Below are 11,839 nucleotides of genomic sequence, written 5' to 3'. Positions count from 1 at the left end.
CTACCGTGGGGACCCAATTGTGGCCCACGGTAGGCCCAAGGAGACCACCTGGGGGCCATGGTGCTGGCAGGATCCACCAGCAGGCCTCCAGAACCTGTGTAAAAAGGGCTGCTGGTAAACTGTAGGTCTGTCCAGGTGCCCTGTCAGCCCACCGGGGACTCGCGTGGGGCTGCGTTATGAACCCTGTATGTAAAAGAATAAATCTTGTATTTATGGGGGGGCACAGGGGGTGGGTAATGTATTTAATAAATATAATGCTGTTTATTGTGGGTCATTGTACTGTTTTTATTGTGGGTACTGGGGGTGGGGTGTTTCCTCCAACGGTATGTGGGTAGGCCTCCCTTGTGGGTACTGACTGGGTGGTTAGGCCTCACGGGGGGGGTTAGTGTGGGAGGGTATGTAGGCATCCTGAGTGGTGGGTGAGGGTGGGTTAACCCCTTAATGACTGTAGCGGTTAATAACCGCTATGGTGATTAAGGGGTTAGGGGACATTACTTTGGATGTTTTAATTTTTGTGTCTGTTTTGCAGAAGCGGAGGGGCCATGGCCAGGATGGGGGGGGGGGTAACGGTATGTGGGTAGGGGGTGAGGGTGGTTAGACCTCACAGTATGCACATTGGGTCCCCCCCCCTCCCCACATTTACATACACTACACTCACAGCAATGCAGGCAGGGAGGGAGATTTAACAGAAACATTAGTGGGGAGGGGGCTTAAAATCTCTCTGCCTTCAGTGTAATCTGTTTAAAGCCCCCTCCCCCCTAATGTTTCTGTTAAATCGCTCTGCCTTCAGTGTAATATGTTTAACAGAAACATTAGGGGGGAGGGGGCTTTAAATCTCTCTGCCTTCAGTGTAATCTGTTTAACAGAAACATTAGGGGGGAGGGGGCTTTAAATCTCTCTGCCTTCAGTGTAATCTGTTTAACAGAAACATTAGGGGGAGGGGGCTTTAAACAAATTACACTGAAGGCAGGGAGATACAGGGGATGTACTGTACTGTATGTTGTTTATTGCAATGCTTCAATGTGTGTATAATGTATACTGTTTTTTACAATTAGATAGATGTAATCCTTGGTATTGTAAGGGTTAGCTTTGGTTTTAAATTGTGTTTTCTGGTTGGTACTTACAGTATATATTGATTTTTGTTTACTTGATTGGTTAAAATAGTTGACTTGTTTGGAAGTGTTTGTATTTACTGGTACAGTAGCTTGCAATGATATTGTTAACATTCATTTGCAGAATGTATATGGTGCATAGATTTTATGCATCATTTATACAATGTAAATGCAATGTACTGTGTGGATTGGAATGTTATGTTTTATATTGTAAGATCAGTTAGGATTATTAAATGGATTATTATTATTGTCTGTATGGAGAAGCGTTATTTGTAGGACAGTATGATTTTGATAACCATTCTACATGTATTTGTATATTGGTTCATCATGTGTGTGTATATACTGTGTGTATATATATATATATATATATATATATATATATATATATATATATATATATATATATGTATGTATGTATGTATTTATATATACAGTATATATACACACAGTATATACTGTATATGTAGAGGGATTGTTATTATATATATATATATATACTGTATATATACAGTATATATATACAGTATATATTTATTTCTCTTCATGTATTTATTTATTTATTTAGATTTATTTATTAATTGTGGGGCTCCTGTGCGTGAATTTTTTTATTGTGGGTATCGGGGATGGGTGAATGGGGTGTTTGGCCCTTGGTGTGAGTTTAGGACTTGCGGGGGGGTTGCGGGTGCACTTAACCCCTTCACGACCGTAGCAGTTAATACCGCTACGGTCGTGAAGGGGTTAAGTGCACCCGCTACCCTCCGCAAGCCCTAAACAACCACCGATGGGGCTAATACCCCCTTCACCCACCCCCACTACCCACAATAAAAAAAATCACACACAGCAGCAGCAGCACAATTAATAAATAAATCTAAATAAATAAATGAATATAAATAAATACATTTAAAATACATTTTTATTGATAGTGTAGATGTGCAGAGGGTCTCCGGAGCTGAACCGCTGTGGTTTTAGTTCTGGGGACCCCCTGCTCCCCGAGATACCGGCCCCTTTAGGGGGTGCCGGTATCCCTCTGCTTGGGTTACAGGCCGCGGTCACGTGATCGGGACCTTTAAACCAAGCAGAGGGATACCGGCACCTCATAAAGGGGTCTGTATCTCGGGGAGCAGGGGGTCCCCCGACCTGAAACCAGTGCGGTTCAGCTCCGGAGACCCCCTGCACATCTACACTATAAATAAAAATGTATTTCAAATGTATTTATTTATAGTCATTTATTTATTTATTTATTTAGATTTATTTATTTATTTGTTGGCGGCTGCTGTGTGTGTATTTTTTTTATTGTGGGTAGTGGGGGTGGGTGAAGGGGGTATTAGCCCCAACAGTGGCTGTTTAGGGCTTGCGGGGGGGTATCGGGAGGGCTTAATCCCTTCGTGACCGTAACGGTATTAACTGCTACGGCCGTGAAGGGGTTAAGTGCACCCGCAACCCCCCGCAAGCCCTAAACTCACACCATGGGCCAAATACCCCCCTCACCCACCCCCGCTACCCACAATAAAGCGGGCACGGTGAGTTAACCCCTTCATTGCCTTAGCGACTATCCGCTATGGTAATGAAGCAGCATTTCTGTATTTTTAATAATATTGTGCAGGAGCAGGGGGGGTCCCTGAGCATTAATTTCTGGCTCAGGGAACCCCCTGCTCACTGTACAATATTATTAAAATACAGAAATGCTGCTTCGTTACCATAGCGCATAGCCGCTAAGGTAAGGAACGAGTGTTTATTTATATATGTGTTTTATTTATACTGTACATGTGCAGAGGGTCTCCGGAGCAAAACCGCTGAGTTTTTAGGTCTGGGGACCCCCTGCTCCCTGAGATACAGGCCCCTTTAGGGGGTGCCGGTATCCCTCTGCTCTGCTTGGTTTACAGGCCGCGATCACGTGATCGGGCCCTTTAAACACAGATATACCGGCACCTTATAAAGGGGTCTGTATCTCGGGGAGCAGGGGGTCACCAGACCTGAAACCAACGCGGTTCAGCTCCGGAGACCCCCTGCACATCTACACTATAAATAAAAATGTATTTCAAATGTATTTATTTATAGTCATTTATTTATTTTGATTTATATATTTATTTTTTGGCGGCTGCAGTGTGTGAGCGGGAGGGCTTAACCCCTTCATGACCGTAGCGGTATTAACTGCTACGGTCGTGAAGGGGTTAAGTGCACCCGCAACCCCCCCGCAAGTCCTAAACTCACACCAAAGGCCAAATACCCCCTTCACCCACCCCCGCTACCCACAATAAAGCAGGCACGGTGGGTTAACCCCTTCATTACACTACACTATAAATAAAAATGTATTTAAAATAATTTTTAATGTGCCGATGTTTGCGCAGAGAGAGAGCAGCGGATCTCTCTCTGCTGCAAACACATCTCGCCCCCGCCGGCCCATAGTATCATTTATGTATGTGCATATACAGTACTGTATGTGTACAGTACTGTATATTAGGGGTTATAGGGGTTGTTGTTATACAGTATATATATATATATATATATACAGTATATATACTGCATTACAATTCATTATAGGGGACGGCTTCAAAGAGAACAGCTCGCAAGCGCCCCCATGTGTTTTTACACGGCATTGCAGTATTGCAGCCAGCCGGAATAAAATGCTTCGAATCCTGCCTGGAAAATAACACTATACACTCCGGCAGAAAATGATCACAAACCTCAATACACCCGAGTATACCCGAATTCACGGGACTAGCCGAGCGAGAATAAAGTGTGTCGCCACTGTAGTTGTTATGCGTGTTACGGCAGTTCTGAGAGCTGGGGCCCCTTCGGGTCTGGTTTGGCCACAGGTGGACAGGCAGGTAGTAGACTCGGCCTGGGACCCCATAGTACTGATAAAAGGGTGGTACGGAGTGCTTCCTCGTTTTGTAGGCCCACAGTCTCGTGCTGAGCTCGTTACTCCTTTAGTGTCTAGGGACTAGTCTTACGGGGCGCTGTACTCACGGTTAAGATGAGGAGATTTCAGTCGCGTACCTCAGGCAGTGCTTACACCGTGGCTTTTGCTCCTATTCCTCCCCGGGAGTTTTTCCCCCGCGGATGGCGGAGGAAGGAGACAGGGAGGTGGAGGAAAGATAACACGAGGGGGCAGGCCATGGCTCTCCTTCAGCTGCTCTCCTCTCTCGCGTGACAGAGGGGTTGCTTCCTCTTCCTCCCAATCCCCTCCACGAGCTGGCTTCAGGCAGCTGTTTCTGGGCCTCGAGGAAATCCTGGGTATGATGGCGGCCATCTTTGTTCCACGTTCCTTCGGGTGCCTGGCTAGGAATGGTGAGGGCCGTTCAGCCGACTGTTGGGCTTGCTTCTGGGGTTCTTGCTTCCGTGGGTTCCGTGGGTTCACTTTAGTCCTGGTTTCCGCTGGATGTTTCTGGATTCATGGGGCAGCCGCCGTCAACATAGCAGGGTAGAGCCTTGCTGGGGAGAAACTGTCAACTGGGATCGAAGTAACGCAGGTAAGTTTTGGCATCTTTATCTTCGCGCTTGTTGCTGCTTTTGTCCAGCTAGCCGTTATGATGCCCTGACCGTTGGCTCTTCAGCGTCCCGGTTGTGGGCCCCGGATGTGTCTGAATCCCATGCTGGAGGGGGGTCAAGGCCTATAGCTTTGGCCAGGCGGGTCATCTTTGTGGGGTGCCTTATTGTGTGGCATTTTCCGTTGCGGTTTACGATTAATTTGAAAGGGAAGCCCCATTTATATTTTATGCCTTGTTCCCTCATCAGTTCCCGCCGTTTGTCGACAGTAAGCTTTGATAGGTCATTGTAGACCTGGAGATGGTCGTCTCGGAATGTGATGGGTTCCTTCACCCTGCTGGCCCTCATGATTTTGTCTTTGACCGTATAACGGTGGAGGCGCGCTATGATGTCCCTCGTTTTTTTCGGGTCATCTGAGCGCGGTCCTATGGTGCGGTGGGTCGTAGAGTGCATGGATATTGTCAAAAAGATAGAGGGTTACGGCTCCCAAAGTGGCAAAACTAGCAAAAAGGTTGTAATCGCCAACAGTGGACAGCTTTAAAGTGTCCCCCTTTTGTTTGTTTTTCATCTCCAGGTCTTTTACCTCGAGGTCGTTGCACAGTGATATGAAGAGATCAGTGAGGTATGTCTGCAGCTGGCCGGGGAGAACAGATTTAGGGATGCCTCTTAACCTGATATTCTGTCTTCTATCACGATTTTCGTGATCTTCTAGTGTGTCCTTCAGGTTACTAACCTCCAGTCCCAACCTGAATATCTCCTCCTCTGCGACTGTTTGTGCCTGATGTGTTTCCCCCATCTTGACTTCCATGGCGGTCGTGCGTTCCGTTAGGCCATTAATGTCCTGGCGTAGCTCCGCTACTACTGCGCGCAGGTCACTCTGGTTAGAGACGTGCAGGTCATCCAGCATTCCCTTCATCATGTCCTGAATATATGTTCGGGTGAGGGTCGTCTCTAGGTTATGGGTGTCCTCTCCTCGGTTGTGCTCCAGGGCCAGCGGCCTTGCACCTCGTGCGCTCGTGGAGCCGACGCCATCTTGAGATTTGCCGGCCGCCTCAGCATTTTTTTGTGAGGGGGAGAAGTATTTCGTCACCCCTTGTGCAGGTTGTGATTTTTGTTTAGCTGCCATGCCTGCTTGTTCGGGCAGCTGTAGTTAGTATTTTGGGGGCTGGGGGGATAGGCACTTTTAGTCTTGTTTAGCTAGTAGGGTCTGTGGAGCTCCTGTCTCACACAGCCATTCCTGTTGGCGTCCTGGACACGCCCCCTTTGACACCAGTTTTAAAAGATTTTATTTTAGACTCCATTAAGTTTTATCTCACACATAATTATTTTTCATTTAATTGAAAATTTTATTTGCAGACTTGTGGTACGGCCATGGGACCAGATTTACACCAAGTTATGCCAACCTATTTATGGGACATTGGGAGGAGAGTTTTATTTGGAACAACTGTCCCCTTGCTGCAAACCTGGTGCTCTGGCTTCGCTACATAGATGATATGCTTTTTGTGTGGAACGGCAGTATTGATTCGTTAAATCTTTTTATTTCACATCTTAACACTAATCAGATGAATCTTAAATTCACATGTCATTTTGATCCTAACTCTATTGATTTTTTAGACTTGAATATTAGTTCCGTAGATAATTTGATACACACCAAGACGTACGTTAAGTCTGTGCAGACCAACAATTATGTTTTGGCCAATAGCCAGCACAACCCTCAGTGGTTGCGCAACATTCCCAAGGGCCAGTTTGTTCGCCTGAGGTGCAATTGTTCAAGTGATGAGACATTCGCGTCTCAGGCGAGCGAACTTAAAAATAAATTTTTGAATAGGCAATACCCTGAGGAGTTGATCTCCAGGACCCTGCTAGAGGTGCAGGAAACCGAAAGAGCTACCCTTCTGGAATACAAAAAAGATAGGAGTGATTCTAATTTGAAAAATACGGTGTCCTTCATCACCCAATACAATTCCATGGCACCTGGTATCAGGCGGGTTTTGCATAAACATTTGCCAATCCTACTGAGAGATCCAGCTTTGGCACAAATCCTTCCCTCCAAACCTTCAATTGTCTTCAAGAAGGCCTCTAATTTACAATCCAGGCTGGCCCCCAGTTGCCCAAATTTAAGTAAGACATCAGGTGTAGAACCTTGTCAAAAAGGTTTTTTATTTGTACAAATTGTACAGCTTGTAAATACAGTTCAAATCAAGTCACTTTTAATTCTAATGTTACCGGTCGAGTATACAATATCCGTTCTTATATTGACTGTCACTCTGTGTTTGTCATTTATCTATTACAATGCCCCTGTGGGCTACAATATGTTGGCCGCACAGGAAGGGCCTATCAGAGACGCATTTACGAACATGTGTATAATATAAGGAAAGGGCTAACCACACATAGCGTGTCACATAATTTCCTTATTTACCATCAGCAAAATCCTAAGGGCCTTAAAAGCCAAGCGATAGAAATGTACCCAGGTAATTGGAGGGGAGGAGATAAAATTAATGGTATCAACAAACGCGAGTCATATTGGATATATGAACTTAAAACGTTATCTCCCAATGGTCTTAATATTGAATTTGACCTTTCAGCCTTCCTGGCAAAGTAAACGTCAATATTTTATATATTCTTGACTGATATTTGCTTTGTATATAAGTATGTAATTTATTTTGCCGCTTGTTGGTACTGGCCGTCTTGATAGTTTGTGCTATTTGGAAGTGTTTTCATTATGCTCAGAGCATTGGATCTATATATGTACATTTAATAATGTGCCTTTAAAATAGGGGTATTGAGCCCTGGTTGGCTCCATGAGGTCTCAATTTTATTTGTTTTTTTATCATCATGTCTTAATATTATTTTTCATTGTGTTTGTATTTTTATTTGTTTTATGTAGTATGTTATCACTGTTTAGATTGATTCTCATTGATTTTTGCATTATTATGTCATTGTATTGACAATTGCTTTTATTGGTGTTTTGGTATAAATATGCCCACACTTCCTATTCCCATCATGCCCCTGATGAAGTGACTGACGTCACAAAACATGTAGGGTGGTTTTTTATCTGGCTGAGATTTGTATCACCCCTCCCCCCCCATGTGCGCACTGTCCCCTCAGACTTTGCCTCAGCTCCTCTGAGCTTTTCTGCCTTCCTGGGTGTTCCCCCTGCTCTCACGCTGAGGTGTGACGTCACCCACACATCGCGCGACCTGATGGTCTGTGTGCTTGGTGCCAGGCGATCCCTCCACAGCGTGCAGCTCTGGTTCCCCTCTGCGATACATCCCACTCACTCCAAGGTCTGTGTGTGGTTTAGCAGCGGTTGTTCCAGCGGTGTGGATACCTGAAGGCTGCAGTTTCCACCTTTGCAGTTGATTTGCTCTAAATTTAAAGACAAGTTGCTCTACGGGCTTTTACTTTTCAGCATTGCTGTAAGTAGGTTTCCAATTTTACCCCTACCGGATGTTACAGCCTTATTAGTGTCTCTAGCCCACATACATGTGTATGTTGTTTCATTTATTTTACATTGTATTAAATTTGTAATAATCCATTTATCAATCCTTTCAGTGCTTTTTGCTTGTTTTGTAAGTTACACTATGATCTTATTTCTTTTGTCTTTTTTTATCTTTGTCTTATATGTTTGTCTGTCCCGATTGAGACTTCGTTGAAGATTCCTCCCAGGACTCCTCTTCATTCTTGTTGGACTTTATATTTGGTCAGATTTTATATTTTAGAGGCGCCGGTTCTCCCCCTTTTTTTGCCATGCATAAAAGGTTACACACTTTGCAAAAAGGTTACACACTTTGCATAGCCTCCCACTCAATGATCTTTATCTGAACTTGCCCTTGTCCAGATACTGCATTGTGCCATCTGCTTCCATGGATCAACCCCGATTCTACGGACGCAGGAAGCCACTAGCCTCTGCCGTGCCTGTCACAGAAAAAGCGAAAGGCGGCAGCCGTTTCCAAGCCAAGGCTGAAAACCGGGCCTGTTTGCGGCCCTCGAGGACTGAGGACTCGAGTTGTGCAGGCCTGACTGACTGTTCTGTACACCATCCTACTATAAATGATTGACTTTCTGTACTTTAATAAAGGAGATGTTGCGTTTTGTATATTTTATGATTAAAGAATTTTTTTTGATAACACCATGTGACTGTTAACCATACTGACTGACTGTAAATGTTTTAACTTTCTGTACATAAATGTTTTCACTAGCAGTAAACCATACACCTGTTGATGTTTTGAATTGCTGTATACTTAAAATGTTTTTACATTGTACAGTATTTGTAAATAAATGTTTTTGTACTTCACCAATAAAAGAAAATGTTGATTTGTTTTAAATTGTTCCATTGTCTCCTTTTATACTGTAACAATATACAGTGTTTCTAGAATGTACAGTACTGTCCAGGCATACTTTACTGTATACTGTAGACATGCTCAGTACTGTACATCACAAGAGTATTAAAACAATACATGCTGTACGGGTATAGAATACACATATGTACTGGAATACATGTAGAATAAATGCATACTTTTTATTTTCTCGGGTTTATTATACAGTATATATAAAAAAAAGTGTTGTATACAGTCTGAAAACATCAGCATACTGTTTCAGGTATTCTATCCTGATCAATAACAATGGCCACAAAACTGTAGACTCCGGTACGTGTTTTTTTAAATCCGATTCAGCAATATGCAGGCATTGTTACACAAAGCGATATTATCCATCGAAATCCCTCCATTTGCCGTTTTCCGCATGAGATGACAAAGTTTTCTTTTCTGAGGAAAAACAAAAGTAAAAGTTTTACTGTAATGGTCAATCCCCTGTTCACATGCGCATGCGCCTACCGTCGATGTGATGACACGCATATGCGTTTCAAGAAGGTTCCAATGCGCATGCGTCTAGCTTTTCACCAATTGTGCAGTATCTACTGTAGAAGCCGCTCAACCAATGATATTGCTTATAGGAGAATCGCTTGACTTTTGAATCGCACTGATATTGATATTTTCAAAATAAAAAAAAAACAGAATAAATACGCAACATTACTCACCTTAGAATTTCCCAATCAGCTGGCACCGGGCCACTGCCATTCCCATATTCTTGATCATACACGTCGTTGACAGGTGACAGCGGGACTACTACACCTGTAGTCAGCTGATGAGGCTGGAAATCGCTTAGGTACATGCAAGCTTGCTCGAAACTGTATGCGAAATCCGGCACAGGCTGCAGGTATCCGTGCGTGGACAGACAGCAAGGGTTGTCACTGATGGTCGGACCGTTATTGGAAGCCGGTGCTGGTACTGGCGCATTGCTTGCCAGCGACTGACGTTTCTTACTTGGTTTTAACATGACCTTTCGCCTTTTGCCGTCTGCATGATCATAGATACGGGAAAAACCCGGTGATACACACCAATACCCTCCAATAAAATCGGGATCAATATTAAAAAACCATGGATCGCTACATAACTTTTTCCTTATTGCACGCTTCCACACATGAGGATCTGACGAAAATTTGTAAAAGTCATAGTTTTCGATAAAATACTGATAAATTTGAACAACTGTTGCCATCTTATCATCTGTTGCATTAATCATGGCCCACATTAAATAAGCGTAAGTTCTGTCGGGTTTTTGGTACACGGGCTGCACTTGTGCACTCATGGCGGGACTCTCTGGACAATAACCAGACCAGAAACTGGTGCTTGTCTTTCTTTAATATGAAAAACCTAAATTGATACATTATTGTAACCTCTTCCTTCAGTCCCAAGGCCAATTTACAATAGACCACTGTGGTATCTTTTTGAAACGAAACACCTGCAAGTCGACACATTACTGAAGCACATGCGCATTACATGTCATGAATATCTGCCATCTGGCGGATACGCGAAGAATTGCAACCAATTAAATCCGAACCATTATCAATAAACACATCAACCGCGCATCAACCGCAGCTGTGAATGCAACATGAATGCGGTGAAGTGCGTGGCATTCGAAAAAAAATCCTGGAAAAATGCGGTGATGTTGGAGAATAAAAGGGGCCCCGGCTTTAGGTACCGCAGGCTACTACAGAAAGTTTTTCCCTCAGTATAGCGCCATTGCCAAACCCCTGACTGACTTGACCTAGAAGCGACAGTCTGTGCTGGTAGTCTGGTCTCCTGCCTGTGAGGTCTCGTTTCAGGCATTAAAGACTGCACTAGCCAGCGCTCCTATACTTGCTGCTCCAGACTATGCAAAAAACTCCCTGGTGCAGACTGATGCCTCGGACTATGGCATTGGGGGAGGAGGGCAGTGAACACCCAGTGGTGTATCTGAGCCGCAAGCTGCTGCCCAGAGAGGTGGCATATGCCACCATTGAGAAGTGTCTGGCCATAGTGTGGGCTCCAAAGAAGTTACAGCCTTATTTGTATGGCAGACATTTCACGGTAATAACTGACCACAATCCTTTGTGTTGGTTACAGAGGGTGTCGGAGGAAAATGCTAAACTTTTGCGATGGAGTCTTGCCTTACAGGAGTGGAACTTTACCATCCAGCACAAGAAGGGAAGTGAGCATGGTAATGCTGATGGCCTTTCCCGCCAGGACAGCCCTCAGGACTTACTAACTTCAAGAGCTGGCAGGTCAGCCCAGCCACTGGACGGGGTGGTCCGGGCAGTCCCTGCATCTTGAGTGGGGGAGGTGTGACGGGGAAGGAAGGGGTTAAACTTATTTGCTATGCATTACTGTGTTTGCCCTGTCCCAGCCATTTTTATCCCCCATTTGTAGGCCATTCCCTACCTGCAAGGGTAAAAGACAAGATGCATTGCTTGCCATACCCTCTAACCGACACATGATGGCAGATCTTAAATGTAAGGCAGGAGGTATTTTTTTGTAAGTCCAAGCAGGAATTACTTGGACATCCAGCTGTGATATGGGTGTAGGGTTTATTGGCTCAGACTATTATAGTTGGGTTTGACTGCATAAAAGTCAACATTATACCTACATGTCTTTATTCTGCCTACCCACTCCCATTGGTATCTCCAGGGGTTATTAATATTTATGCCTTTGGATGGAGTTGCTGCGGGTTTGAGCACCCCAATTCCTTTACATACCCTCTAACCGACACATGATGGCAGATCTTAAATGTAAGGCAGGAGGTATTTTTTTGCAAGTCCAAGCAGGAATTACTTGGACATCCAGCTGTGATATGGGTGAATGAGCTGGGGTATTTTTATGATGGAGCCTCAAAGGGATCTAGATGATTAGCATCTCCCTGTC

This window comes from Ascaphus truei, chromosome 4 (assembly GCF_040206685.1).
Source record: "Ascaphus truei isolate aAscTru1 chromosome 4, aAscTru1.hap1, whole genome shotgun sequence".
NCBI lineage: Eukaryota > Metazoa > Chordata > Amphibia > Anura > Ascaphidae > Ascaphus > Ascaphus truei.
This window is presented reverse-complemented; position numbering follows the sequence as displayed.